At 41.0% G+C, this 25,579-nt stretch overlaps 2 protein-coding genes across 1 annotated transcript in view; both read left to right on the forward strand.

Moving 5' to 3' along the window:
- Positions 1–25,579, forward strand: part of LOC140693123 (trafficking protein particle complex subunit 9-like) — a 299,333-nt gene that overhangs the window by 134,734 nt on the left and 139,020 nt on the right.
- The window catches only part of LOC140693124 (uncharacterized), an 843,637-nt gene continuing 841,830 nt past the window's right edge, over positions 23,773–25,579 (forward strand). The window contains exon 1 of the mRNA XM_072957183.1: positions 23,773–23,861. The gene's annotated coding sequence lies outside the window, so the exon portion shown is untranslated. The remainder of the gene's footprint in view (positions 23,862–25,579) is intronic.

Consider the following 25,579-nt stretch of genomic DNA (forward strand, 5'->3'; position numbering starts at 1 on the left):
ACTCCAGTGCAGAATCATAGGCTGTAGCCATCACTTAGTTATACAAATACTTCTAAAACTATATGATACCAAAAAAAATAAATAAATAAAAATAAAGAGAGAGAGGGAGATTGCCTTTATCAAAGTTCCTTTGGATTTTAACTGCAAAGTGTTGTTGAGCAGCTCTGGTTTCCTTTGGATATGAATATATACATTTCTTTGCATGTAACTTGGATTTCAGGCTTGAACACCAAGCTCTTGTTTTCCATGAGCCACAAAAATCATAGCCAAATGACACACGTATGAAACAGTTTATTCTTTTTATCTGAGACAGAATCCTTGAATTTGGGACTTGAGCTGCGACTTTCCTGTTTGCTCTTCCCACCCCTCTTGTCACCTCACTCCTTTTTCCCACGTGGCCTCCAAGAGGTCATGGTCTCATAAGAGCAGGTGGACAAATACCAGTTGGTCGCCAAGCAGTGCTGCTGTAGATGGAGCCCAGCCAAGAGCTAAAGGACATCATCAGGGAGGACTTCCTGGAAGAAATTGGCTCTACATTCAGTTCTGGGGACAGAGTAAGAGTCAGCCAGGGGAAGGAATCAAGAGGGTGACTCAGGTGGCAGGAGCAGCCCGGGTAGAGGCCTGGAGGCTTGTGGGGTGGGGACTCGGGGAGACTGCCCTGTGTGGTCCAGGGTGGTGGGTGACCCTGCTTTGAAGGACACTGGAGAGGGCCTAGGGGTGGAGGGCTTTGGAGGAGCTTGGTTTTTACTAGAACTGACACAGAAGAGGCAGTGAAGGGTGTCAGCAGGAAGTGACCCTTAGGAGAGCAGCTCTGCCTGTCCTTTTGAGTCCCACCCCTTCATTCTTTTATTCACAAAACACGCAATTCTGAGTGTCTAGGGGAGAGGGGGTGGACCCACAGTAGTAAGCAAAATGTACTTGCTTCTTGAGAGCTTAGCAGTGTCAGAAGTTGACTTAGATTAAAATGTTTTATTAACACAGCAGGGCACCTAATCCAAAGTGCGGAGGTTGGAGGGAAGGAAGACTTCCTTGACAAACAGTTAAAATGAGCCTGGAGGCTAGTGGGAAGTAGCAGCAGGTCACGGGGCCCCTGAGGTCACTGGGGACCTGGTACTGAGGTGAGGATGGACAAGCAGGGTCGGGGGTGGGGCTAGAACTCTACCAGGGAGCCTCTGATGGGTTTGAAGTGGGGGAGATGTAATCAAATTTGTGCTTTGGGAAGGCTGCCTTGGCTGTGTGTGTGTGTGTGTGTGTGTGTAGCGGGGAAGAGGGGGAGGGTGTCACCAACTGGGAGGGTCATTAGAAGACCATTCACAGGCTCGGAGGCCACCAGTGGGAGAGGGGCGTCGGGACTGCTTGGGGACCGCAGGGGCAGAGTGGATGCCGGGTTTCCTTGTGTGGAGGGCTTGTTAGCGGGGTCGCTCTAGCGACACCTTGTGGCTGGAAGTAAACAGATGGAGGCCGCCAGGTGGACTTACCTCTTCTCTCCTTCCCTGCCTTGTGTGATGATCTTAGCTCTGCCAACATATGGAACAGAAGAGCTAAGTTCCAGAGTAGCCCAGGACTTTGCTGGGCTCGTTCAAGTGAGAGCAGATAGGATTTAGGCTTGTGTTGAGATCTGTAAGTTAACTTAGCTAGAAACGTCCTGTCTTTTGGATTTTCATAGGGGTAGTAATTCTTGATAAAGATTGCTTTCTTGGTGAGAGGAAATTTAATACAACTGATGTCTTTCTCAAAAAATATCTTATCTTTAAGAAATTTAATATTCAAAATAATAGGAATATTTTAAAATGATAAACTAAGGCTGTCGTGTAGTTTCTTTGGTTTCTGAGTTGATGTGTAGGTAGACCCTTTGCATTACATAATAGCACATCTTTGACAGTATTTAAAGAGCTGTTAGTGAGCGCCCCCAATTTGAAAGCATCATTAAAGCTTGCTCTGAAATAGTGAAGTCATATAGGTCTTGTTTGCAGAAGCCAGATATTTGGTTTATAATCTGCAGCATAGCTCCCTTTATAAAATAATAATAGATTCAAAATTAACAAAGTGGAAAATAATTGATTTTTTTTAAAAAATGAAACATAAACTTTCTTGTGCTATTGTTGCAACTGGAAATTTTGAAAAGAAAAATCCTATTGTAATATCATCTAAGTGAAATACATATATGTCTGTCACATTTGAATAGTAACTGCACAGTGGTTTTTGAAGTCAGGATCATTCCAGCTCAGATACTGGCAGTGATGGTTGCTGGTTTTCAATGGAAGAGCCTAAATTTGCTTTCTTAGCTTTATTCTTTTCTTTTCTTATATTTTCTTTTCTTTTCTTTTCTTCTCTTTTCTTTTCTCTCTCTCTCTTTTTTTTTTGGGGGGGGGTAGTGCGAGGGTTGAGTAGTGCTGTGCCAGCATGATTTGGGGGCAATTTGTGGGCAGATGTCGTGCAGCAGCAGTGAAATATTTCCATGCATTTTACTTTCCGGACATCACCAGGGAACATGTGTGGTTTGTGCCTGCAGGATGGGATGCTGCAGGACTCCCTGGTCCATCAATGTTATGTCTTGGAGCTGCTCCGGTCAGTGAATGATTTTCTGTGGCTTGGAGCTAATGTGGTCTGATGCAGATGATCAGATGTGTAACTAAAGTACTGTTACTTGAAATAAGAGAAAAGCTAGCAAAAATGTCTCTAAAATACAGGATGAGGGAGGAGAATTGGCTGAGCTGCTTGCAGTGGGGATATTCTTAGGTGACTCCCTCACTGTGTCTCCTGTCACTATCCCCCACAGCCCTGCATGGCAGTCCTACTGAAGCAACCATGCACTTTCTCAGAAACGCGCTGAATTTCCTTGTGCCTCTGATTGTTCACTTTTTTTTTTGAAAGCACATCTTGCCCTTTGCTTAAATGCCATCCCTGCTAGCCACCACTTACACTCATTCTTCTGGACCTCATCCATATATAGCTGCTGAATGAAAGAACAAAATGTAGTATCTCCATTTAGTGGAATATTATTCAGACATAAGAGTGAATAAAAAAGAAAAAATAAATAAAGGGGAATATGAAAAAAGCCATCTGCTCTGGGTAGTCCACCCTGACTGCTCAACCCGGCCTTTTCCCTTTGAAACCCCACCCCTTATACCCCACTCTACTATTTTTGATAGTATTTACCACCTTCTAATAAAGTTTAACATTTTCAAAAAAAAAGAGACATGCTGATACCACTTCAACATGGGAAAGCCTTGATAACAGCACGTTAACTGAAAGGAACCAGACACAAACAGCCACATATTGTTGATTTCAGTGATCTTAGAAATGCCCAGAATTGGCTCATGCAGTGGCAGAGAGCAGATGATGGTTGCAAGGGGCTGGGTGGAGGGGGGTTGTGGAGTGACTGCTAGTGACAGGGGTGTTCTATTGGGGTGATGAAGTGTTCTGGAAATAGATGGTGGTGAGGGCTGCACAACCGTGAGTGTGCAGAAGACTGCTGAGCGCTGTCTCTGGGAGTGCTTGTTGTTGGGGCGGCTTTATTTTGTTCTCATCCTGTAATGTGAAGGGTCATCTTGTGCTGAGACCATTCAACTCCTGTGAGTGGTAAGGCTAAGAGACTTTGCAGAGTCATGTTTCTTTTTTCCCCCTTGCTGAGTGTAGGCAAAAATGGTTTAAGCCTGAGAAAGTGCTCCATATGCAGAAATGTCTTTCAGTTTTGGCTGGTGTAAAAATCTTGTGAGCTTTTTAATCATTTAGGACAGTCTGTAGGGGGAAACAGCCTGTGAAGCCTGGGTGAGACTTGGAAGAGCCGCGCTACCCTCCCAGACACGGGTGGGGATTTCACCCCCATTCAGGCAGTGAAGGGCCAAGACCCGTGAGAGGAGTTGACAGTCATGAATATTTATGTGTATCCGCTGCTTCATCTTGGATATTAATTTCTAGCTGAGTCATTTTGTGGCGGCAGCCTCATCCTACATCAGGAATTTATAGTATCTGCTCTTTGAGGTGAAGAGCTGACAGACTTGATTATTTAACAGTCTATCTTGTATTGATATCTCAGATTCCTTTGTCAATCGCAAAACAGCAGAAATACAGACGTCCTTTAATGCCGATGTGACCTGGAGCAGGTTTAGTTTCTGTACCTCAGTGACCTTATCTGCGTGTGGGGAAGATGATAACAGTGCTTCCCTCAGAGGGGCTGGTGAGAGGAGACTGAGAAGCATAAATGGAAGACTTACACGAGATGCTCATGAATGACAAAATTTAGTGCTCTCAGCCTGGTGAGGCCTCAGGGGCAGAGATGTCAGAACAGAGCAGTCCTAGCCAGAGTTCGATCCGCATTGTCAGGTTTTATGATCACTATCACCACTGTGGGTTATCAGGTAGTTTTAAGACTTGGTAATATGAATTCATGAATAATGTTAAAGACTAGACAACTCAGATCCGGTTTACATAGTTCTCAAGATTTCCTGTGAGAAATGGATATTTTTTCCCCATCTTAAATCTGAGTGGATTCTCTAAAAAAATTCTGTAGTCCTCCATCTTTTTCCTTTAATTCTCCTTTTTTTTAAATAAAAGTTTTTAAATGGAGTTACTGGGGACTGAACTGAGGGCCTCATGCGTGCTGAGCACATACTCTCTCAACTGAGGTATACTCTCCCCCATAATTTTTTTAAACTTTACTTTCTTAGTATTCAGAGGTTAGAGGCCTCTAATTCTTTTTTTGGAGACTTGTCCATAAACCGGTAAATCTAAAATTAATGGACAAAATTTGGTTTATTAAAAAAATCATTAGAACTTTTATCAATCCATTCAAAAGGAAATGCTTATTGAGTTAAAATGTTTCTCCTTTATGGTGATTTCTAATTTTTGGTCTAGCTTAACTTATTAAAAGTAATCCTCATCATCATAATGACCAAGCTTGCTGTGAGTGGACACCTACCAAAGGCTAAACTGTTTTTCTCATGTTTTACTTCAAAGCAGGTGTTTGACGGTAGGTATCAATGTCTCCTTTTTGCAGCTGAGGGATTGAGAGGTGGGCAGCTTGTCCCAAATCAAACGCAGCTGGCGGTGCCTAGCTCGGTGCTGGAACCCAGGCTGCACAGGATGCATTCTCAATTTCTCCTCTGATCAGCCTCCCGTTGAGTGGTTTCCCGAACTCCTGTGAGTCCATAAATGACCGATTTTGGCGATCTCAGCCTGATGAGGCCTTCAAAGGAGAGACACCAGTGAGAATGTGAGACAGAGCGGCATAAATTAAAATTGTACATTTTCACAAATGTTGCATTCTCAGGTAATGACTTAAATAGTTTATGTTTTCTTTATATTAGTGCTATGTAAGCACTAAAAACAAAACATTAAAAATGATTATAGTGCAAAATAGGAGTGGGCTTTGAAAGTCCAATCATTGCTAATGATGTTGCTTGTTTTTCTCTAGTGGTGTTTATTGACAGAATAATTTACAATGACTGAATTTGTTTTATGTATGTAGTCTTAGTATGGAGGAAAAGTTTGTCAGTGCATATTGAAAGTAAAATCTTTACTCTTTTCTTTCCTGATGATAAATATGTACGTTGTTTCCATGGCTTAAGTATATTTCCTCATTTGTGAAATTTGAGTGATGCCGTTTACCATGTCTGACTGTGAGAGGTAGACGCCTTGTATACAAAGCATCCAAGAGCTGCTTAGTAAAAATGTGCTGTCACAATGACAGATAGTTTAGAAGGATCAACTGTGAATACTAAAGAGGGTGGCTTGTTTCTGATGCATATTCAATATGGATATATATGAATATGGCTTAAAGTAACAAGGATTCAGGGTTTTGTGTGTGTGTGTGCGTGCAGTATGAAGTTTTAATGAAATCTGTATCATTCTATTGAGACAGGGACTAGTTAAATTGACTTAAGCAGACGACCTTGAAGATTATTTACACAGAATGTGTATTGTTACAACTCAGTGTTCATGCTGCCGTGTAACTATACACTCAGACATTTAAATTCGTAGGACTCTGACCAGAAGCATTAAGTTTAGAAAAATCCACATTGATCATTTTCAGGGAATAAGCTTCTCTCTTTTGTGATTAAAGAAAATTTTGATTTATTTTTCTGCACTCTTAATAGGTTTTAAAATATCAAAACATTGATTTGACATGTCAGCTTTTTTAATAGAAAAAAGCTCATGCTGTTTTAATATGTAAATAAATGTTTTTGTATTTCAATACACTTCTATGATTTCCTGGCTCTTTGAGAAGTATTTTGCAAGATACTTAGATTACCTCCTGTTGGAAAAATACAGACATGACTTTTATGAATATAGGCCTAGTACAGGTCTGTTGGTTTTTGCTACAGTGCAAGACATGAAGACTAGGAGAGCAGTATGTACTACATAAGCTTTTAGTTATCTGATTCTTGCTTCTGATCCACAGGCAATTTTTGTGTTGCACCTTTCCAGGCAACCAGGAAGGCCTTTTAAGCCATAGGTGGCGCTGTTGCACCTTCTTACAGTCTTAACTTTCCTGTTTGTAAAGGAAGTCTTAAACAACATTTTTTTTTTTTTGATTCCTTTGCTTAATGCTTCAGGGTAGCACAATGTCCATTATGTCTGACTACCTGGAACTATTATTCTGCTTATGTCTTAGTTTTATTCTATCATCTCGCTGTGAACATTTCAGACTTCCTGTGCAAACAGTTGCAACATCGGACTTTTCTTGCAGTGTTAGAAACCAGTGAGCCGGGATTTTATAAAAGAGCTAGAAGCGGCCTCTGGAGCACCTTAAAGCTGAAAAGTGTACTGAGTTCCCTAAGTATTATCCCCACCGCTGTGTGTCAATGGGTGGTAGGAGATTTGGTACATATACAAAGGGGTGTGGTGTTTTGACTTGGGTTTGTGTGCACGCGCTGCCACTGAGCTACGTGATCCTGAGTCAGTTCGTTCTGAGTTTTTCCCTCGTCTGTGAGATGGGGACACTCATTTCTGCTTTGTAGAATTGTGAGAATTAGAAATTATGTAAAGTGTTTAGCACAGTGTGTATGACAAGAGGGCTCATAATCTTAACTGCTATTTGGTGTGAAGCCATCATTTGATAGTCTTTGGCAATTACTGAGAAACAGGAAAATAAGAAAAGCTGGTTTTATGATGAAAGATATTTGAGGAGGTTCCATAGTTCCTATACACATAATTTAGCATCAGCAGAGTCAGGACAGTTACACAGTCGCCCTGAACCAATGTTAAGCCACAGAATTTTTGTTACTTCATATATGTTGGGGCTTAAGGGGACCCAATACTTATACACATGTTGTGTCCAGCAGCCAACTGAGAGATGACAAAGAAGAACAGGCAGGCGATAAATGTCTCCTTTATTACTGATGAAGCCACGTTCTCCATGAAATTCAGGGCTGTGGGAGAGTGAGTGTCATGACACTATGTCCCAGAATTAGAGACTTACGCAGTCCCAGGTAACTCTGGTCCACAGCGAGCATTCCCTTGAGAGATTCTGACCCATAATGCACAGGACTGTCTTGCCATGGAACTGAGCATCCCGGCTGCTTCCTAAGGGTGGCCAACACTGGAGGGGAAGGAAAGCTTTCATATGCCCTGCTTGTCTCCCCGGACTCACACCTCAATCTGTTAGTGTGAGGAGGGCTAGCCGTGGGCCAGTGGTCAGGAGTGTGAAGGGAGAAGCAGTCTCCCATGGACCAGAGGAGTGGGGAGGAGGGAATCCCCCCTCAGTTTAAACAGGTGGTGGCTTGAAACAGAAGGGTGCTCCTCAAGAGTTTATAAGAGGGGAAATAAGGATTTCCTTTGGGACTCAGAATAGTCATGAAACACAGAAGATGATTAGATGGGAGACTTGTAAATCACTTTCTTATTAAATTGAAATTTGTTGGGCACCAAAAATGTGCTACATTCTTTTCTGAGAGTTTTACAGAAATGAATCCTCCAATTTTCACAACAAGTGAGTAAGAAAGATTTGATTGTTATCCCAGGTTTACAGTGTGGAAATTGAGGCACACAGAGGGTAAGTAATTTGGCCAAGGTAACAGAGCTAGTAAGTGGCAGAGCTGGGATTTAAATCCTGGCTATCTGGTTTCCAGGCTCCCAGGGATGGGCTTTGGGTGTTTACAGGTATCTGCATCCCTGGATCTCTGTACCTCTGCATCAGTTAGACCAGAAAGGACAGGGAAAGTGGAGTTATACAGGTGCTCACAGTCGTGTCTCAGCCACTGTCCATGGAGTGTGCCCCGTGATTGGCATTAATTGTTTTCCAGGCAGTAGATCTGTTCTTATAACAGAAATTTAGTCCATTGAGTTAATCTAGAAACCCTTCCTGCTCTGCTTCTGTCCACGCTTGCCATGTGACTGCCTGCCCGAGATTGGGCCGTGGAGGAGAATCTGTACTCATGGTTGAACTCTGATATTTCAATCTGGTTTGTAGTTTCACATCTCCTGTTACATTAATAAATTAAATTTCTGGTTTTCTTGCATCAGTGTGTCATAAGTTTGCTTAATGTGAAACCAGTCCATGGGAGCCGAGGGGTGCTGACGGTATAATTTCTGAGCATGTGGCATTTCTACCCGTGCAGAAATGGCTGGAGGATGTCCACCTTCCTCACTGATTTCTCCCAGCAGCAGGGTCCTCTCCCACCCCCGGATGTGAGGATGGGATCTCTCTGAGTAGGCCATTCAGAGGCCGAGTCCACCAATCCGAAAATGATGAAGTACCTGGAAGTGGGTTTAATAGAAGACAAGGGCTTCCAGGTTGTCAGATGTGCTGTTCGAGTCCATTTGGTGAAAAGCTGTCCACTGTCTGTGGTTGAGCTGCTTCTTTGCTGTTTAAAAGTCTGTATTACATGAAGGGATTTTAAAAAGCAGAAAGGTGTGATTTCAGGTGGTACATCCGCACTGGTGAGTAGTGCTGGATGACCGCCTGTGTGAGGAATAGACAGAGTCTTACAAACTTCATAAAACAGCTTTTAAAGCTCTTCCATCTGAGTGCACTTCGTATGGGGTCCAGTTCATGACTGGTCGCGCTGAGAGGGCACGTAACTGATGATGGCAGAAAGGACACGGAGGCATCAAAAAGGTCCCAGACATGTTCTGTGTTTAGAGGATGGGGCACAGAGTAATATATTTGAGATGGTTTTTCATTGAACACTTTGGAGTATTTTCTAGGACTCCCCAATCCCCCATGGTTCCATGCAGCTGGGTGTCCCCTCAGTGCAGCTCTGTCAGCGCTTGCCCTGGGCTGATGCGGTGTCACGGGGAGCAGGACGGTCAGTGTCCCCGGCTCCTCCGAGCTCCGTCTCCTCATCCGCAGAGCCGGGTTTCTCATCCGTGTCTACTTAGTAGGATTGCTGAGAATCACACGTGATGGTTGTCAGGTGTGATTTGTGGTTGTCTCTGTGATTGGCGTATAGTCAATATTTGATAGAAACTCTTGTTTTTTATTATAATTGTGGCTCCTAGATTGCAGTGGTTTTTAGTCTGCATTTATCTTTTTATATAAATTTATTCTTATTTTTAAGTAAGCACTTGTATTTATTTATTTTCATGAAGGTACTGGGGATTGAAGCCAGGAACATGTGCGTGCACAACAGGTGCTCTACAATGGAGTAATACCCACCCTCCTTGTCTGCACTTAAAAATAAATATTTCAATACACAAAATATTTCTTAAACACCATCATGGGTCCTATTTTCTGCATAGACAATTGAATACATATGCCATCTCAATAAGAATAAATGTCATAGGGACATACCTTTCTAAATCTGTTTACATGTTTTAAAACGATCATAGCTAGTGAAAAACACGAGTCTTGGATCCACTACTTCTTAGGGTCTGCTTTGCCATCATGGGGAATTACATTCTACAGAGAAGGCTAATTGGATCTCATTGATATTTGGATGATTTTGCAACGTTCAAGGCTTTCAAAAGCTGACCGTTTTGTATTTTAAACTAACTACAAAGTTATCTTCTAGAAGTTGTAAGTCCTTAGCTTGTGAAGTGCCCAGTAATTCAGTTTGTATATGTCTGTGTCTCTGTGAACGTGTATGTGTGTGATTTCAGGAATGTAGCAATAAGTTCCATATAGCCTTCTGAAATCTTTCTCCTCCAGTTCAAGGTGTAGGTATATATTTACACAAATAAATTGATACTCTTTTGTGATTTGGCATATTGGTGGGAATAAGAGGTTCTCATAATTGTTTCAGAAGGGTTGGGGAGCATGAGCTTAGAAAATGGGAGGAGATAGAGGCAGGGAGGTTCTTTAAACTTTGTGCAAGATGAGAAACAGTAGCTTTTCTTTTTTCTTCTAAAGCAAACTGGCACTGAATTGTAACATACTAATACTCAGAATTGCTTTTCTGATCAGAGACAAGTGCCTCAGATTTTTCAAGGCAACATGAATGATGAAATGTGTTTTAGCAGTTATCTTTAAAAGTAGTTTTATTTTTCAAGTATAAGTCTATAGACTGTTCTTTTTTTCCAGCTGTACAAGAATTTCTCATTGATCCAGGTACGTGATCAATGTGTTTAGTTTCTTTGGGTTATTTATTTTTTTTAAGTGCTTGATTCATTCTGGTGTGAATGAATGTTTAAAATTTCTGGATTTTGATCTTTAAAACTTGCTGATTTATCAGAACTGCAAAAAACCTGATGTTTGTTCCTTGTTTGGTGGGGCAACCTATTGATTTATGTTGTCTGTTATAGAGGGAAATTCTTCCTCTAGCCTGTAGATAATTAAGTGAATGGTTTGCAGTGTGCCTTAAAAATTATTTGAATGCATTGAGCATGTTTGTCCAGTGAATTTTGGATTGAGTCATAATAATGACTTTGCTTTGATTCTGTGGCTTTTGTCCTCTCCACAAGAATTTGAATTCTGTTGCATTTTGTATTCGTGTTCTTAACAGGGGAAGGAATTTTGCATTTTTTACAGAGGTGGGTTTTCCTATCCCCTCTGAATTCCTTCTGTAATTGATACAGCGAAAATCTGTTATTGCAGTGCTTAATTATTTCATAAAAAATTTTTTGGCTTAATCAGAAACAATGACAAAGAATGATAATAAAAAATACGAAAACCTTCCTTCCTTTGAAGAATAGAAATGAGGTGGTCAGGCTCACGCATGCTTTGTACCTGACACACTTACTCTCATGTCATTGTGTATCATGAGTCGGAGATGGAGTTGCTTCAGGTTTATAGATTTTTGTTTTAACATTTGTGTTGAATTCATTCTCTAGGCATGATGATTCCTGTTGCCTTTGTGGAAAGTGTAGATGAAGGGAAACAAATGCTTTGTTTTGTTTTCAGGAGGCCTGAGATGCTGATGAGAAAAGAGTAGAGGGTGGGCTGAGGAAAATAGTGATAGACCCTCACCTCCAGGCTGAAATTGATGAACAAAGAAATCAATTAAGTGTATTGGTATTTGACTAATAGAAGTCAGACAGCCCAGACTGTCTAGTTATGCCCAAAGGAAAGTACTGAATTCACCTGCAGAATTAGGTGCTTTACCATGTAGAAGCAGCTTAGAGCAATCAGAAAAATCAGTCTTATGATGAGATATAAAAAGAATATAATATCTTTTATTTCTGAAACTTTTCTACATTAAGTTGTGTAGAGCTAAAATTAAGTTTCAAGCACCAGGAGTTAAGAGTTTAGGTGGTTCTGTGGGATCGTTATTCAGGGATGTGTCTAGACCCTGCTGGAGTGGCCGAAGCTGGCAGGAAAAGATCCAGAGCCAGGATTTTTCATCCTAGGATGTCCTCCATAATGGTTCCATGTGGGAGCCCATGATTGAGTTAACAAGTTGTAACACATCGCAGCCGCCTGTCAACTTTAAGAAAAAAAATGTGCTTATTAACTGCTTTAAAGCAAACACCTGTGCATCCTCACTCCTGTCTCCTTGCCATAAAAAGCAGAGACAATGCCTTGCTTGCATATTTGAGGTTATAGATAGCACACTGCTTATTGCAGAGCAATGACCCAGGCCCTCAGCTATAAACGCCAGGCCTGCGTGGTGTTAGATAGTCTATTATCCCCAAAACAGGGACCAGGCTGGTCTGGTGGTCTGCTTTGTAATGAACATGTCTAAAAAATGTATCTTGTTCCCCTCAGCCCATGACTTCCCTAAAGGTAAACTAAGCCTTAGTACTCATGGTGGAGTCTACAATCTCTGTCTCATCCCTTCTTTCCCCAAGTTCCTGCCTACTATCTCACAACTGTTATTGACTTTTTACTTTGATTATACACAATAAATATGGGAGCATTTGAGAGACTCGTGGATTTGGCTCCCTAATCCCTCTCGCTTTCTTTCCTTTTTCCGCAGTCTTGAGAAATTCATTCCGTGTCGGTAAGACTTCCGCCAGCCAGAACCCACAGTTCCAGGTGAGAAGGATGCAGGCTCTATCCCTCCTACCCGAGGGAGAGAGAGGAGATAATTGAGATATGCTCCCCTGTGGTCCCTTCCTGCCCCAGGGCCACTCCTGTTCACCTGCAGCCTTCTGGCCTCTGCTCACAGGGCCTCTGTCCCAGGATTGACCACAGCCTTTTATTCCCTTGTCAACATTCCCTGTGCCTTTCAGAGGTTGCTCTCTTCTCTGCAATTCAACCCTGGCACGTGTGATGGTGGTCAGCGTGCTGATGGTCAGTTACTTGGGGACTCCCAGGAGCCATGCTGATTCTCCTGAGTCATTCGGGGTTACAGAACTGTCAAGCACTGCAGGAAGCCCATTCACGTGAGTTCAACACAGCATTACATCACTTTCATTTTATTTTTGAATTTTCAGTGGAGAAATTATTTGTAGCACACTGTTCCAGATTTTAGGCCGCTTGCTTTCCTCACCACCATTTCCTTGTTGGCTCTGGTGCTTGTTTTAAGAACCAGGTTTCTTCTCTGGTCACTTGTAGCAGCTGGGCTTGCCGAATCCTTGATTTGCATTTGAAGCAGAATGCTTCTTCGTGATGTCAAACTGATTTTCCTTGTCATGTCTGAATATTTCTTGTACACTCAGCAACAGTTTCAAGTGAAATGCTCTTGTCCAATTTCGGTTAACTAATATTTGCTGATCTCCTGCTTTCATGCTGAGGGCAGTTTCTTCTTCCTGTAATAAATGTTAGCAATTTGCATTTACTATGGAAGGTACTAATCCGAGGTGCTTTTGTTCTTAACAGTTTTAATACAAATCACCCATTAAAATGTACAGCGGATTTTACTCTATGCCCAGAAATGTGCATCCCAGTCAATCTTAGAATATTTTCTTCCCCCCAACAGGAAACCCAGTACGCATAAGCAGACATTATCAACTTCCCCATCCTCCCCAAGCCCCAGGGAGCCACTCTTCTGTCTCTGTGGATTTGCCTGTGCTGAACATTTCATGCAAATCGAGTCACTTCATGTAAGTGGAACCGTCTATTTTGACTGACTTCTTTCACACTGAGTAACGTTTTCAATGTTTGTCCATGTTGTGGCCTGAGTCAGTACTCTATGCTTTGCTATTGCTGAATAATATTTCACTGTATGGCTGGGCCCCTTTATTTACCCATTCATCACGTGATAGTTATTTGGGTTGTTTCTGTTTTTTGGCTCTGAAAATTAATGGCGAAAAGTAATGGTGAATATTCCTGTAGGAGTTTTTATGTTAACATTTGTTTTCAGTTCTCTTACTTGTGTGCCCAGGAAGCAGAATTGCTGGATCATTCAGAAGCCAAATGTTCAACTCTCTGAGGACGTGCCAGGATGTTTTCCAAAGTGGTCACGCTGTGTTACATCCTCACCAGCAATGGCTGCGGGCTCTGCTTCCTCTGTGTCCTCATTAGTGCTTGTTAATCTTTTTTTGATTTTAACCTATTGTAGTGAATGTGAAGCGGTTTCTCCTAGTTGTTTTGACTTGATTTCCTTTAGAGCTAATGTTATTGAACACCGTTTCATTGTGCTTATTGGCCATTTGTATATTTTCCTTGAAAAATATCTTTTCAGATTCTTTTTTCATTTTTTAATTGAGTTGCCTTTTTATTGTTGAGCTGTGGAATTTTTTTTTTGATACACAAATTCCTTATCAGATAAATGATTTGAAAAATTTTCTCCTGAGTGTTGTTTTTTCACTTTCTGGATGGTGTCTTTTGAAGCAAAGTTTTAAAGTTTAATGAACTCCAATTTATCTCTGTTTTCATTTTTCCTTGTGCTTTTGGGGTAATATTTAATATCTGATGTATTTTATTAAAACTTGTATATATAAAATAACTTAATTCTTAGGACCGTTCTAGGAGATGGGTGCGGTTGTTGTCCCCAGTCTATGCATCGGAGACTGAGATGCAGAGAATTTGACTGACATATTAGTGTCAAAGCTACCCAGTGCTGTGGGAATTCAGACCCTCATGTTTTTCCCTAGCATCTGAGCTCAACACCACCATGCTCCAATCTTTCCAGGAAACGTTAATGAAAAAATCTTTACTTTTTTGATTTCTTGTTAGATTTTTTTCTTATTGGGGACCTCAAATTCTCATTTTCTTTTCGGATATCAGTGTCGATTTATTTTAGGTCTCATGTAGGGAGAAGCATTGCTATCAGTTAACTTCTTTATTACTCACTCTCCAGTGATGATTGTTGCTAGTTGATCTAATCAAGTCATGCTTAAGTCTTTCCTGCTCATGACACTAACAGCAGAGTCATGACTTATAGAATGCTCAAAGAAGAAAGTACTTGATTGATTTTATTTTGCCAACAAATCAAACCAATCAGATAAAACCCTGGTGTTGACACAGACTATAAGCCCTCCAGAATAGGGTCACTGTCTTCATTGTGTTTCATTTGTTGGGTCACAGTGTCTGGATAGTGCCTTGCTGTCCAGCAGTTTTGTGAGGATACGGTGCTCGTGAATCATTGTAAGGACAGAATTTTGACAACAGACTGTGTTGTTCATTTCACGACGGGAAAGGTAATATAGAATTACTGTTCAGATCTGTTTTAAAATTAAGCTTTGAATTTTGAGAATAGTTCAAGAAGCCATACAAAGCTCTTTTTCACTAATTTTAGATCTATCTTAGACACATTATGTTTACATAGCAGAGTAACTTATCAAGTAGATTTGACAAAAGGAGTGTTATATTGATTATTTGTTTTAGTTGAAATATTCTACCAGGGATAAAGTCATAAGTGCCCATAAATGAACAAATATATTTGTATTTAAATGCAACATGGGAGCAGACTACATATGTTTCTATATAATATATATGACTGTGTGTTTTAATCTTTCTGTCAGTGTCTTAATAGTTTTTCAGCAATTTTGTAACTTTAGAATTCTTCTATGGAAATCACCCCCAATTCTAGTGCAGTTTGTACTGTGTATCCTGTCTTATGCATGGGATTCCACTGTCCCCTCAGTGAGGAATTTCCTCTCCTATTGTGTTAGGAGCAGAGTTAAAGGAACTGTGATTTCTAGGCCTTTGCTCTCCATGTGTTTGCAGTTGGCTCTCAGTCACGATTTTCCCTTTCCAGAGTTTTTATTATTAAATTAGAATTTCTGAAAATAACTATTAATATGTTGCATTGGTCTCCCTAGAAACTTGACGTCTTTGTGCTTTTCAGTTTTCAATTTATGAAAAATGCAAATGCACTCTTGTTTTTAAGTTGTCCTTTTTCAATAGATATTTATCTCTTAATTGATAGAATAATTTTTTCCCAATGAATGAATCGGTGTGCATGTTTTAAAGGATAACTTACTTTTTATTTTTCTTATTGTAACAGTAATATTCATTGTAGAGAATTTAGTAAATAAGGATTAACACAGTAATAACTTCACAATGGCCTCTAATCTCACCTGGAGATACAGTTGTAAGGTTTGAAATTGAGAATTATAAGTCCTCTCAAATTTTTCTTTTTCAAGTACGTATTGGTTACTGAGATCCTCGAATTCCCATATGAATTGTAGCAGCAGATAGTCAGTTTCTGCAGAGGAGCCCGCTGGGATTGTGATCGAGACCACGTTGAATATACGGATCGCTCTGGGGAGCACTGCCATTCCAAGAGCACTTTCTTTTGATAGGGGAATGTGTGTGGAGTGTCTGTCCTGGTATTTAGGTCTTCTTTAACTTTTTTTTTCAAGAATGCTTTGAGTTTACAGAGTATTATTTTACTTTAATTATCTTTGCCTTTATATTGAGGACAAGTGTGCAAGGTACCGGGATCAGAAGTGTATTTGAGCCCCGCAACTTGCTGCCACCATGGACGCTGCGCTCTTGCTTCACCCGCTGTACAATCTTGCACAGAATACGACCTCAGTAACTCTCTCTTGAATGAATGATTATATGATTGTTGGATGATGCTTGAGAGTCCTTGTGATGATTTTTTTCCCCAGCCTTTCCCCAGTTCTTAACTATGCCCTTTCTCTTCCTAAACTCCAGCCTGGGTTTCAGCCTGCCTGTGGCATTGATTTTCCTTGTCTGTGGACTCTTCCTTTCACTGGTTCCCGATAATGTTACATGTGGGCTGTGGAAACTTGCTAGATGTCAAGAAAGAGCTAATCCATTGTAGGCCAGTATTTTTAGAGTTTGTTATTGTTTTATTGATTGAAATTAAATGAGGCTGCCCCCTGAGCCCTCCCATGAGCACTTTTGACCTTCCTACAGCTGATACTGCTCTAGTTGCTGCATGTGCCCTTTCCCCAGCCTTGATTTTGTAATTGAATAAGTCACCATCACTGGAGCCCTCTCTTTAAAAGATAAAGAGAACATTTGCTCCTTTTCCCTGTTTGGAGACTTCGATGAGATGAGATCCCAGATAAAGAATGGAGCCCCACCTCTTTCTGACCCCCGCTGTTTCCGTTCCTTTCTTCAGGGGAAAAGAGTACAATTCAACAGTATAAAGATTGATTGTGAGCTAATGAGATAGACAAGACAACCGATCATTTATTAAATAACCTTTCATGATAGAAACAAATGTATTATACACACAAACAGCACACAAAGCACTGTAGTACCATGGTTACAATCGTGGGTCCGAGTTCGTGTCCTGCTCTGGAGAGACCAGTCCTGTGAGATGGAGAACTGGTAAGTCGGCTTAGCCTCTCCAGAACTGGTTTTCTGTCCTGCAGAGACGGGGCTCGCTAGGCGTCCCCCCCGTAGAGGTGCTGTGGGGTGTAAATGATGCGCATGGGCAGCCTGAGCACAGCTGCTCATTCCTCGTAAGTGCAGGGTAGCATAGCTTTTGCGGTGATGGCTTTATGACCGCCCCATGTAGACTGTCAGTGCTCTGAAGGGATGCCTTGTGGTTTGGAGATGGGATTCTCACTTCTGTAAATACCCAAGTGTAGTGTTATTGGGCCCTGCTGATTTCAGACTATTCTTTAGAAAGTACATATTGTAGATATATTTTTCAAGCATGCGTGCTTTTTTTCTTTTACTATTTAAAGTTCTACCCTCTCATCTCTTGGTATTACTTTTCATGGAATCCAGGAAACAGTCCTAAGCTACCTGCCTCTTCACACTTTTCCGTGGTGGTTTCCTTCCCTGATTAGAAGAGGGTTTTGCATAGGAAATTTTATTTGTTCCCCTTTTCTTGGAGTCTCTCTCTCTGTCTGCCCATCTCTCACCTCTCAATCTGTCCATTTCTCAACCCACTGCTTCTTCTGACATGTTCCAAAACGCATTTCAGGTAGCTTACAGAAGAACAGATACCAAATAAACAGGTGAGAAAATGGGGCCCAGTTCAGACAGTGAGGCTAGGAGGCGAGCCTGTGTGAGGATTGCAGGCGTGAGACACATGTCTCTGCCATGTGACTTATAAGATCGACAGCAGCAGTGTGCTTCAAGCTCCCAGCAGACACAGGGAAGCAGGATTTGAGGGAGATGCTTACTGGCTGTGAAATAAATAAGTGACTTAGGAGAAGCCCAGCCTTTCCAGCTACTAAGGCTTAGGAGAATATTTTGAGTGTCTTCCAAAATCAGAGTATGGCATCTTTTCTTTTTCAGAGTTCTATGTATAGTTGGTTACATTCTATACCTGGAAATTTCTCCAAAACTGCTTCCCACGTGAGTCCCATGGCTCGGGGATTGGGTGGTTCTGCTCATTGATGGGGGTTGGCCAGAAACAGAAAATGAGAGCCTCAAAGGGGCCTGGGATTTGTCAGTTATGTTTTGTCAGTGCTGTAGGGTTCAAGAAATGCTTTCACCGTTTCTCTCCATCTGAGGCGGCAGCGTAATCTCTTACCAGCATCAGGAGCTCAGGGCCACGGGATGGTGGGGGCTGACTGCACTGCCGTCAAGACAGCTGAGCTAGTCACTGCAGGTGTGGTTCTTTTACATACTGCATTTCATGTTCTTTACTAGAATGTTTCAACAGGGAGTTAATTAACTGAGTTAATTAACATTTAATAAATATGATCTTTGTTGAAAAGACAGTTATAGGCAGAATATAAGCTGTGAAGTCTTTAAAAACGGTTTCATTACTGAAATTTCATTTGGGGAGATACACGGTTTATCTTATATATGGCTCTCTTTTAAAGTAACAAAGAAACAAGACAGAAAAGGCAGAGGATGATTTCTGTTCTTCCTCTCGGCTTGCAGGTGCCCTCACCCCCAGTAGCATCAATCAAGACACCAGCACTGACACTGGCCGTGCTCAGAACTGCCTCAGCCCTGAAGACACTGCTGACAAATAGAAGGGGGCCACGCCCTGTTACAGCAGGTGCTCTCACTTTGTGGGTCCTTATGTAACTGCGTGGTGTTAATCAGGATCGCCCGTCCTACATTGTGTGATGCTGCTGCTTTGTCTCCTAGTTACTTGTTTCTCTAAGTATTCTTGTATTATTCTCCAATGCATACTACTACACACCCAAAAATGCTTTTTTCAGATGAAAAAGAATGTGCATTTAAAATAATAACTCTAAAAAGGGGGGCAAAAGAGGCTATCCTTGTCCCGCTATTCAAAGATAATAATTAAGACGTTAACGTATATTTTCATCAGTGTGGATCACCTCTGTCATAAAAAACCAGAGAGCACTCTGTGACTGTTTACTGTGTGGACACCTCCATTTTCCATTTGGCTTTTTATATGTTTTTCTACAATATTCTATCTCCTCTGGCATGATTTTTGATGACCAGTATAGCATTCTGTCTTGTGGAGGCATTGTCAATTTTACTTCGGACTTAAATAAACTTTTAAATTCCAAGTATACTTAACTGAAATACTGAAAAGAGAACTGTGGTGGTACAGGAAGGCCCTACCTCCCTTCCCCTTATTTCCGAAGAGTAAAAACTGTTGAAAATTTGATATATATATTTCATGACCTTTATGCCTATGACATACATATATACACACATATGAGAATTCCATGTATACGTGTGTGTATATATGCTTTATTTAAAAATGAGACCATACTATATGTTTTTCTGCAGCTCGCTTTAATCACTCAGGTGTATATCATAGACGTCCTCCCACTCCAGACTCACCCGGTCCTTTCAGATAGAGTGGAGGGGTCTCCTGATTTGCGGGTGTGGTCTCTTTCCCACGCACACCTTTGGTGAGAGAATGCTGTGGACAAGGCCCTGGACCACGGCGAAACGCTGGCTCCCTCATTGCTCGCAGCTCGTCGTGATTTACCGCATCATTGTCTTGATGGTGGACAGTTAAATTTTCTCCATTTTCCACTGTCAGAAAGGTTATTTGACTGGCATCCTTCTTGTACAGACATTCCTGTGATCTTTTATGAGTATTCCCTTAGTTAAGGCTTCTGGAAATTTAGTCCCTGGATGTGACATTTACATTCATCACAGACTCCATTCAAGTAACTCTAGAAATTCCTTCCATAGGGGAATGAAAAGATGCACAATTACTTATGTAACCAATTCTCTATTGCTGGATATGATTTCACTTCAGTTTTTCTTCCCACCATTGTAAACAGTGCTGTGTAAATGCCCTGATGGGTACATCTTTTTGGACTAAATTTGTTTTTTCCTAAAGGAAACGATTCCTAGAAGTGGTGTTGAGTCATTGTGTACGTACGTTTTTCAGAGTTTACATATCCATTGACATGTCGTCCTCTGAAAATGTCGCTCATGGTTTCTTCTCCCACAGATGGACACTAGATAGAATATCTTTTAAAAATATTTGCCAATATGATGAGCAAAAGTGCTTTTTCATTGTTTTAGTTTGCATTTGATGACCAGTGAGGTATTGAGCATTTTTCACTCATTAGCCATTTGACTTTTTTAAAATGAATGATTCCTTTTATCCTTTGCACACATTTAAGTGGGGGAGCTTCTTGTTGGTTTGTGACAGCTCTTTGTATGTTATGAACATTAACTTCTTGTCTTCAACAACATGTATCACAGAGCTTTTTCTTGTCATTTCTTTCCTTTCATTTTCTTTAGGAGGATTTTTATTTTGGTAGTGTCTCAAAATATTCTTATGATAATAAATGTATTCCTTATGTGTTTTATCTTTGAAATTATTCTTAAAAATAATTTCTTATACTGGAATAAATCTCCTCTGTAGGTTTTTTTTAATCTCTAAGATGGAGATGATAATAGTACTTGTTAATGTAAGGGTAAGTTGAGTTAATAAGAGCAAAGTGTTGTATTTGCTGTTATTAGTACTTTTTTATATTTACATCACTGTCTGTAAATTATCTTGTGGTCCTTATGAGAGGAATAGTATTTATTCTTTCTAGGTGATTGTCTGATTGTCTCAGGACAATTACTGAAGTCATACTTTTCTCTTTGATTTGAAATCCCACCTTTACAAAATACTTGTGTACACTAGAGTCTCTTTTTGAGCTCATGGTTCCCTTCTGTCAATCTGCCTTTCTTACTCCAGCACCATAACTTACATATTGTAAAAATTTATTTAATAATTGGCAGTCTGAATTTTTTTCATTCTTTTCTTCCATCCCAAATTTTCTTGTCTAGTATTATGATTTTATTATTCCTGAAGAATTCCAAAATATTTTGTTCAAGTTAAAAAAAATCAGATTGGAGTTGTCATGGGAGTTTTCAGTAAGTTTTGAATTATTCTGATGAGAACTTACATCTTTACAAAACTGCTTTCCTCCATGCAATTTGTTGATGTCTCTACATTCTCACCTCTTACTTTACCCCTCAGTACAGCCCTGATGTTTCTCCATTTAGAACATGGGCATTATTTTTTAACTTATTCCAGATTATTGTTTATGTTTTTGTCAATTTTGTAAGTGAAAATTTTTTGCTATTATATTTTTAAACGCTTAAAACTGAAATTTAGAAAGGAAGATTCGGTTTGTAAATACTCACTTTGTATTTTGTCATTTAAAATTGTAAGTATTAAGTAGTTGTTCCAGAATCCTTTCTTTTTTGTTTTTAAAAATTTGTGTCGAAGATTCTCAAAATGTTTATAGCTAAGTAGTATAGGTGGGGAGACAGATGGAGAGAGGTAGTGTGGCTCATGTACAAACTGTGAGCAGTTTCATGGCTGCCTTTAGGCTGGAGAAACCACAGAAGAGCCCAGGTTAGACAAGGAATGGCTTTGTATGCACTTGAAAGCCAGCTTTCCTGCCTGTATGGTGAAGCCTGGTGGGCGTGGCAGGTAGATGATCAAGGTCTGTTCAAGGTCATTTGCTGCACAGAGCGCTGTGTCTGTGAGAAATGGTGAGCATTGCCATGGCAAATGCTTGGTGCCAGGAACAATGCAGGGGAGCTGGGGAGCCTGTGTTAAGGATTTTCCAGTCCTGGGAGTGGGAAGATCAGACTCTGCATTCAGATCTGAGTTTGAATTAATCCTCTTTAGTTTACTGGACCTCTGACTTTTGTCAAGTTATGCATCCTGTTTGAACTCCTGCTTTGTTGTCTCTCAAAACAGAAGAATTACAGCCTGCTGCTAGAGTGTTTGATCAGGGTAAATGATTTGTGTCTATAAGATGCCACGTACAGTCACAAGCTCAGTGAGCAATGAGCTGTCCCCTCTTCTCCTGCAAATCAGTGCTCGATAAGTCATCAGCAGAAAGCGAGTCCCTAATTTGTATGTGGTGCAAGGAAGAACAAAACTAACGTCTTGCCTTTCCCTGGCAGTATTCTTAGTTCTTTGCTTCATGTACCTCTTTCCTCCTTCACTCTCCCCTTTCACCTCCTCCACCAAGAGCCTGAGACTCTCTCAGAACACTAGATTCAAATTATTTAAATGGTGGCTCATTCCCATGAAATGACAGTGACTTAAAAAAACTGTACACATCCCAGAATTCATTGTATTTGATTTACACACACACACACGTGCACACACACACACACACACACATCAGGCTACCTCCCATTTGCTGAGGGAGAAGGGCCACTTTTTCTGAGTTTTCATTTACTCAGCGTGAGAGCAGTCTCTTAAGCAGAATTTCACCTGGCTTCATGCATGGTTTTTTAAATTGGATTTCTGCTTTTTGTCCATAAAAATATTCTCCTATTAGAAGACAGGAAGTGGAGACATAGATATTCTGCTGAGTTATTGGTGTTATCATATTTGAGTTTTAATGGACATAAGGCGGCATAGAGTCATACATTATTATGGATGAGAATCCATGATGATGTAACTTAGACAAGAATCTGGGTCTCCTGCCATCGTGTCCACGCGGGTGAAGAGGCAACTGGGTGGGGGGTGGCAGGGAACCTTCTTGCTTGAGTTCCAGGTTCTTGTTAGTTTTCATTGCTCAGCTGCCTTTAGTTTATGTCCATGAGGCCTCTCATGGGAAGGTCACTATGTCCTGAGAGACTGAGTTACTAATCAGCAGAAAGCTCTGGACCCACTCATAGTTTCCAGAGTTTTTCTGCTGACCTGCTGACACTTTATATAAATGAGACCTAACAAACTACTGGATATAAAATCCTTATTGTTATCATTTGCCCTCGAGTTCCATAGGAATGGGGTGCTGTCTCAGGCTGTCTAAGGCTAGATCTGAACAAAGATAGGGTGATAGGCTCTGCTGCTGGACCCTCCCCAGTCAAATGGGATTTCCACCTTAGTTTTTAGAATCAGGCAGATGAGTTCAAATCTTGTCTTTACCAGTTATTAGCTTTGTGACCTTGGGGAAATAACTACTTTTTTGGTTCCAATTTTCTTTATCTGTAAATAAGTTCAGTATTTATTTTAGGGTTTTTGTTTTAGAATTGAATGTGCTAATTCCCTAATTTATTCCTAAAATACTGATCACATGGTTCTATGCTGGTGCCTTAGTAGTTGATTGCTAAGGGACTCAACAGTGAGAATGGGGGTGGAGCCCCCTGGATCATACAGCTTATATTCCAGGATATGCTTGTAAAAGACAAGATTGCAGTGGATTTTTAGTAAATGTCCATTCCTTTCCTGATCCCCATTGATTGTGTATATATCTTTATACTAATATATGAACAATTTTTTGCAGTTTAAATCTCTTTGTAGTATTTAAAGAATGTAGCTATAACAAAAATACGTGAAATAAAATGACTTGACTTTTATTTTCCTTTCAATAAGCAAAACAAAATAAAATAGAAAAGAAAAGAAAAAGTATTGAAGGAGTAGAAATAATTTTATTTCCGTGGAATCAACTCCCTATGTTAGGTTTTTCCATTGTGTTGTTCAACATCATATAAAATTGACAGGTTGTGACTTCAGTGTTGATAGCTAGGTGAGTATAGTTTCTTTTTGTGGTTGTCTTTGATGAATTATTTGCACTAGATCATAAATGATGTGCATGTTACATATTGGAAATGAGGAAACATTGGAGACATACTACCTCCAATGCAGTCATTTTGTTACTGAGTCCAAACTCGTTCTGCTCGCCACATGACAGGCCAATAAACCGGGAGATGAGGTGTTGGAGCAAGGAATAGTGACTTCACTTGCAATGCTGGCAGACCCAGAAGACGGCAGACTGATGTCCTGGAGAACTATCTTCCCCAAGTAAGAATTCAGTCTCCTTTTATACTAAAAAGGGGCGGGGTTGTGGTTGGTTGTTGCATACTTCTTGCTTAATGAATTGTTTGTCCTTTGAATCCGCTGTTCTTGCAGCTGTCCATGTGGATCAAATCATGGTACCCCTGTAAAACCTCCAAAAAAACAAAGGCTATTCTCTATTATGCAACTTGCCATCTCTACAGAAGTGCAGATGAGCTAACATTTTTAAAGATCAGGGCCAGGAGAATAGGCTTTCCTGCAGATTTCAGGCTAAAGGCAACTTTCTTTTTCAAATGGTGCAGAGCTACCAAGTCTGAGCCTAGGAAACAGGGCACAGGTTTAAACTCAAAGGAACAGATTTAACATAGGGTAAAAACTGTACATTTTATTACAATTCCGTTTCCAGCTTCATAGATAATATTAGTAAGAAATACGAGCAATTTTGTATTTTTGCTTCTTAATAACCGATAAGTGTACCAACTATATTTTGTGAGCAGGGATGCTGTGCAGGCATTGGGGTGACAGCAAACTCTTGTAGGGGGTGGCCGACCCTGCAACATCTCTGATGCCCCGTGAGTGTTGGTGAGGGTCCCCGTAGCCAGGGGCTCTCTTCAGGAACCAGCATATGAGCATTGACCTCTGGAGACCTCTTTTTCGGCTGCAGGAATTTTTTTCAGATATTGAGATTGAAAAATCACTCCAGCTGGGAATAATTAGGGAAAAAAACAAAAGGAAAAGGGTTTGGAGTAGAGTAGAAGAGTAGGACATAAGATCACGGAGCCTGAGTGCTTGGCAGCGGGGCCTCGGGAGAGAGGGGAGCAGAGGTGGGGAGGGGCCTGGCTCCAGAACCAGCTCCTGTAATTGCCCCCGCACGCAAGCCACATAGCTTTAAATTGGCCTGGGCCACCTCTCTGGGCTGGATATCACCCTGGGCAGAACCGTGGTATCTGTAAAGTAAAATGACTTCACAACAATTGCACAGAGCTGCAGGTGTAAGAGAGCCTAAGCCTGTCTCAGAGTGCAGGGGACAAGCGGAAAGGAATGGCAAAATTTCCACTGACAATTGAAATTTTGTTAAATAGCCTGCTACAGTTGTTTGCATCACTTGAATGAATGCAGGCATATTTCTGTGGGCATTTATAGGTTCACTGAACCCCACCAGCCCCTCTTGCCCCCATCGGAGATGGGCTTTCTCAAGCACAGTGCCCCTCCTGCTTGGGTGGAAAACGCTGCTGGTCCTTGCCTGGGGCCGGGCTGCTGCAGGGCACTGAATCCCCGAGGCACGGCCTGTGAGACACGACAGGAACATCTCTGCTCTTGACTGGGTTCCTCCGTTTCCCCTGCAGTGTAAAAATGCCGATGACTGAGTTAGAAGCATGCTTCCAAGCTGTCCATGTCCTTGGCATCCAGAAGCGGAGCCTGGAAGCTTTCAAATTTATCCAGAATGCGGTTTACATTCACCTTCAGCAGGTGAGTGTATGTCCTTACACAAGTGGAGGAATTACTGCAGTTTTCCTGGAACTTTCTCACTACAAGTCCATTTGATTTTTCTGTGCTAGGATTCAGTATGGCCTGCTAAAAACTCTGGAGTGAGATCTTGAAACCCTGATGAAGAGCATTATTTATTTCATTTCTCTATATGATACTCTTTTACTTTTAAAATTCAGAATTTTTGGTTGTTTCAAAAATTTTTGGGGGGGTTGGAGAATCATGTTTGCTCTTAC

The sequence above is a fragment of the Vicugna pacos genome, unplaced genomic scaffold, assembly GCF_048564905.1.
Source record: "Vicugna pacos unplaced genomic scaffold, VicPac4 scaffold_19, whole genome shotgun sequence".
In the NCBI taxonomy this organism is placed as follows: domain Eukaryota; kingdom Metazoa; phylum Chordata; class Mammalia; order Artiodactyla; family Camelidae; genus Vicugna; species Vicugna pacos.